We start from the raw sequence: 5,758 nt of genomic DNA, 5'->3' as shown, positions 1-5,758 counted from the left end.
ACTTTCTCATCTGTAGAATGGGGCTATAACACTACCAGCCTTAGAGGGCTTTTGTTTGGGTGAGGTGGGATAACACATGTGATGGCCTTGGCATTTGTCTCACACTTGTATTCAGTATATGTTATTGTTATTATTAAGTAGGAGTAGCTTTATTTGTCAAATAAAAGAGAATTTTGAGAAAAAAGAGTTGGCAAAGAGCAGAACATGGGGGCATTCCTCCATTTAGAAGGAACCAGGAGACTGGAGAGCTGCAAACATTAACAAAGTGAGTTAGAGGAGAAACTGGATGAATGTCAAGCACTTCTGAGAAATTAAGCTGGAAGAGGCTGAGAAAAATCCCCTGGATTTGACAGTTAGAGATCATCCCTGGTCTTTGAATGAAAGGTATCAGACTAGCAGTGGGAGAGAAAACTAGGTTTCTGTGGGTTAAGAAATCAATGAGTGATAAGTAGAAATAGCAACTCTGGCTTATTTGTCAGAAATTAAGTGGTGAAGGGTCAGAGACAAATATGTTGGTTGCTCTAGGGGGATGTAGGATGGATAAACAGCTCTCTTTCTTGGACTTTATTTCAGGAGATAGGCATCCTCTTCAAAGGACCAGATCAGTGGAGCTCTCAGGGAATGTGTATGGACCCTCTGCCACACCTGCACCCTAAATCTGTTTGGAAAATCTGTCAATCTCTCCAGATGCCTAGGATGACCAGGAGGAAGACTTGCTTTAAATATCCAACTTCTAGATGGGATTTTTTTTTTTTTCATTTAAGGAAAGAGGAGAGTTGAAGTATTTTTTTAGGCAGAGAACAGTTGACAGAACACAGGTATAAAACAGATAGGGGTCAGGATAAAGCACCTAGTGGAGGGATTCGCTGTGGGGAGTGTCGGGATGGGAAAAGAAAGGGTGAAGACTCATAGGCAATTGAGGGGTGTAGCAGAAGGAAGTTGGAGGACTCTTTGGATGGTTTGTCTTTCTTGGAACAGAAAGAGGCAAGTCCTGCCAAATGTACAATGAGGGAAAGGTGAAGGGCTGTGCAGTAGTCAGGATAGGTTATGTGCTACAACAAACGAGCCCTGAGTTTTAGTGGCTTCACACAACGAAAGCAGATTTCTCTTCCCATCAAGTCCAGTGAGCATGGGGTTCAAAGTGTGCAGTGATCAGGGACTCGGCCTTTGTACATTTTATGGCTCCTCTAGGATCTCAGAGTCTTTTCCTGGAACTTCTGCTCAGCTGGCAAACACAGGAAAAGAGAAAGATTGTGGAGGTTTGTGCAGGAGACTTCAGAGGCCACTCCTGGAAGTGTGTGTTCCACTGGCCAAACCTACTCCTACCTGCAAGGGAGGCTGGGAAATACCATCAAAGCACGTGTACCATCCTGTCCTGCCTGCATGCCCAGTGCCTGGCAGTGCCAGACCAGAGTGGGTCTCAGTGAGCATGGCTGAAAAAATGAACATTACCTCATTTGCTCCTCATGACTTTTCTATATGGGCAGAGACCTAGTGTCCTAGATCTGAGCGAAAGGTTGGGCTTGGTCCTGTGATGCTGCTGTGTTTCAGGGTTCCCTCATACTTTCTGTACCTGTACGTCAGTTACTTGATATTAGGTGAACTTGGCAGAGTGATGCTGACTTGCTTTCAGGGAGATAAAGATCAAGGTCTTTTTTCTAAAGCCTAGTGCTATAACAATTTGAGCTAATCAGTCAGAAAAATATATTAAAACAACCCCTGAGCCACAATTTCCAACCCAGCCCATGATATTTCTAGCCAGATCCTACCTGAACCAGCCAGTCCCAAGATGAATAGACAAATTGCTGAGATAACCATCCTCTGGTTAAGCTAAATAGTTCCTTTTCAAACTTATTGGTCACAAGTTATCACTGATTCAACTGCATCCTAGAGGAAATGTTTAAAACCCAGGACTGGGATTAGTCTTCCCCATGGCCTTTATAATGGCCCTTTTTATGGATAACACAAGCTCTAGAAAGAGAAGGAAAGCCAGCGATGTGAGTCATAGCTTCCCTAAAGGACAAATGAAGTACTCCTTATCGGGCTGGTAAAGCTTGCCTGCAAGTGGAGCATGACGTGGAACCGCGTCAAGTAGGGAATGCCAGGGATATTTTTATAAACAACTCCAGAGATATCAACAATGTGGGCCTGGTGCAGAGATTCCCATATTTGCAGATGACATTTCATGAACAAGGGTGCCCGCGAATGAGAGTGAGTGCCAACGAGCCCAAGAAGGAAGAAGGAAGCAGAGGCAGACAGTTATAAAACAAGTCAGTGTTTCAGACCTAGGGGTACACGTAGATCAGCACTGACATCTCTGACTTGGGCAGCCTGGCCCAGGGCTGCAAAGGTGGGTCTGTGTAGCTGAGTGCCGGGTCATGCAAAGGGGGATAGGGTACCCAGTGTCAGAGGCCCTGCCTAAGCTGAGGGGACCACAGCTGTGAGGAGATGGGCATCACATCAGTGGAGCCCTTAGGGAACATGGACTGTTCCCTTCCACTGGAACCCCAGTGTCTAGAGAATCTGGCCATCTCTTCAGACTGCTGAGATGGCAGGGAGGGTGACTTATCTCAACCACCCACCTCAACAGGACTGTACTGAGCTGCTCATGATAATGTAACTCATTTCAAAACAACTGTGGCGTGGTGTCATGCAAAGAGGCCGGTCTTTGGATCAGTGAATTCTAATGCTCCCAATTACCTCTTCATAGCTGTGTGGCCTTGGGCAGTTTATTCAGCTTCTCTGGACCTCAGTTTCCTCTTCTATAGAAAGTAATTCTATTCTGCAGGTTAGCAAGGATTTCATGTTATTGTGCATGAAAAGAGCCGAACCCCCTGCGTAGAAAACACGGGGTGCTTAATAATGTCCCCTCCCTTCTCTTCAGGCCTTACTCTGGGCTAGGCTTAAGCCACAGTGCAGCCCTGGACCACCTCATTGCATCCTTCCTACAGTGCCCACCCTGCCCCTGGCCCACATGGGCCTGCTGATGGCTCCAGCCGACCTCCAGCCTGGTGGTTCCAACTGTTCCCAGGCTGCGATCAAGATCCAGACCCAACACACTTATATTTCTCTGTTTCTTGGAAAATAGTAGGCAAGAGTCTAGCAGGCAAAGGCTCAAGGTTGAGAACCTCTTCCAGGCTTCACATAACAAACCACAGTCAGCCTCATAAATACAGGCCGCAGTGGTTGGGCTGCCCAGTCCCTCATGTCTACATCTATCAATGTCCATACCAATGTCCAGACTTGCAGTGAAATCATCTAAAACACAGTGGCTTGACCTCAAGGAGGGTTGAAAGTCAGGCACATTGATACCATGTAATTTGCCTAAGTTGAGCTGGTTTAAAGGGGAACATGTTCATGGACAACCAGAGGGTATTCTGTGTTCTTGAATGAGGTTGCAGTGTTGTTTATTATGGTCTAGAGAACCATTCACACATGCATGACTCTAAGCTAGTGTTTATTGCACAGGAACATCTCTGGATCACTTTTCCTGGCACCTCTGGGAATGCTTACACACACTAAATTTGGGGAACCCTATCCTTCCTCCTTGACCTTGTCTCCTGTCTCTCTCTCACTCTGCTTCAGCCACCCTGCTCATCTTACTTGAACTCCTACTCCAAGCTTTCCCACCTGGAGCCTTGTTCCCACTCTTCTTCCTGCCTGCGATGCTTCTTCTTCACCTCCTCCAGGACTCATCAGAGAGCCTCTTAATGACTACCCTTTAGAAAAAGGCAACCCACCTCTGTCATCAACAGAGGATGAGATGGTTGGATGGCATCACCGACTTCAGGACATGAGTTTGAGCAAGATCCAGGAGATGGTGAAGGACAGGGAATCCTGGCATGCTGCAGTCTGTGGGGTCGCAAAGAGTTGGACACAACTGAGTGACTGAACTGAAATGAACCTCTGTCATCCTTTCCTTATCATGACAACTTTTTTCCCCTTAGAACTTAGCGTCAGACCTGTTATGCTTTATTTATCATCTGTCTGCTCCCCACTGGAATGCAAGCTCCACAAAGACAGTTTTCACTTTGTTTACTGCTATCTTCTCAATTCCTAGGACAGCCAGGCTCCTAGTAGGTCTTTACTTGGTGGAGAGGTATTGGACTTGATCTTCAGTTGGTCTGTTGTCAATATAGTGAATTATGTAGAACGATATCATTAGTCACATTATGCAGAAGAGGAAACTGAAGTTCAGAGATGTTAAGTGACTTGCTTAAGATCACCAGCTAGTTGGAGGCAAGGTCAGGACCAGAATCCAGGTATTCCAAGGCTTGATCTGAGGCACTGGCTGAGAACCACATGTGTCTCATTAATGCCCATTTACTAAAGGAGGACATTATGCCTTGTCTTAAAGACTACCTTTGAATGGAGCACTGACTCCATTTAAGCTTGACTGATTTTTGCTCTCATGGACTTGTCAAAAATTGGAATCTAGGCGTGTCAGGCAGAGACTAGGGTTTTTTAATAAAATCAATTTTTAGTTCACAATCCTCTACTCTGAACTCTGTTTATTCCAGGTCTAATGCAGAAAATATACACACTAAAAAACAAATTAAAAATAAGTGATAAGTGAGATAGAAACTGCCCAGGGCTGTCAGGAACTTATGTGCCATGCTATGTGGGTTTTGAGTAAATATTTGCTTTGCAAGCCAAGAAGCAATATGTATTTACTGAGGCAGTCTCTGGCCGAAGGGCACATATGCTAGCTACTTCTGGGATTTGGCACAATTTCTCCCGAGAAGTGTGCACACAGGCCTAAGCATCACGGTGTTCTGAAAAGGGGAGGCACCTCGGTATTGGGACACCTGGATTCTCCTTTGAGCTCTGCCCCTGTCTTGGTCGGTGAATCTAGGCCACATACTACCCTCTCTGGACCCTTTGCCCTTAGCAGGATCCTATAAGTTCAAGAGAAAATACCAATAGTTTTCTGATCAGCAAAATACTGGGATGACAGAGAGGGAGGGAAGGTGGGAGGGAAAGAGAGAGAGGGCTCTGTGTACTTTAGCTGTCTCTGTCTTATGTTTTTTCCACGGAATCAATTGTTTTCTTCATTTTTTCCCTGATACTGTTAGGGGAAGCACGCTGATTGAAACCGCCCACCCTGGCCAGGCACCATAGTAACCATTTGCATGAGTTGTTTTATGACAGGAGGTCCTGGTAAGGAATGGAACTAATAAGCCACCAACCAGAAGAGTTCGGGAAAGGTCAAAAGGAGACACCACCTGTCCAACCACCTCCCAGAATCCTTCTCTCTGGTGTCCATCTTGGCTGAACAAGGTGTGCACCACCAGGAAGGACTCTGAGTCAGAATGATTGGCTAAAGACAACCCAGAAACTAATCCCATCACCATAAAACCCGAGACTGCAAGCCATGTGACAGAGCTGTTCTCCTGGGTTCCCTTACCCTTCTGCTCTCCACCCGGGTGCCCTTTCCCAATAAAAGCTCTTGCTTTGTCAGCACATGTGTCTCCTCAGACAATTCATTTCCGAGTGTTAGACAAGAGCCCAGTTTCGGGCCCTGGAAGGGGTCCCCCTTCCTGCAACAATACAAGCATCTGTCTTCCCAACAGTTTGTAGCCAACACCAGAACCTTCTGTGGGATTTTGCTCTGCTCTTGAATGAGAGCTAGTACCTGTACCCGGGCCCGTCTGGCTTGGGGAATTAGTAGTTGACTGTACAGGGTGAAGGGGCTGGGGCTGCATGAGTCCTCTGTCAGAAACATTACTCTCCAATCCCACAAGGGGAAAGACGTTCA

General features: G+C 46.2%; 1 long non-coding RNA gene across 1 annotated transcript; it reads left to right on the top strand.

The window, feature by feature from the left end:
- Positions 1-2,079: 2,079 nt before the first annotated feature.
- On the top strand, positions 2,080-5,463 carry LOC133244477 (uncharacterized). Its single transcript, XR_009735412.1, has 2 exons — positions 2,080-2,350; positions 3,586-5,463. It is a non-coding gene; the product is annotated as an uncharacterized LOC133244477 (long non-coding RNA).
- The last annotated feature ends 295 nt before the right edge of the window (positions 5,464-5,758 follow it).

The sequence above is a fragment of the Bos javanicus genome, chromosome 3 (genome assembly GCF_032452875.1).
Source record: "Bos javanicus breed banteng chromosome 3, ARS-OSU_banteng_1.0, whole genome shotgun sequence".
In the NCBI taxonomy this organism is placed as follows: Eukaryota; Metazoa; Chordata; class Mammalia; order Artiodactyla; family Bovidae; genus Bos; species Bos javanicus.
Note: the sequence above shows the minus strand (reverse complement) of the source record. Positions and strands in the feature narration are given on the sequence as shown.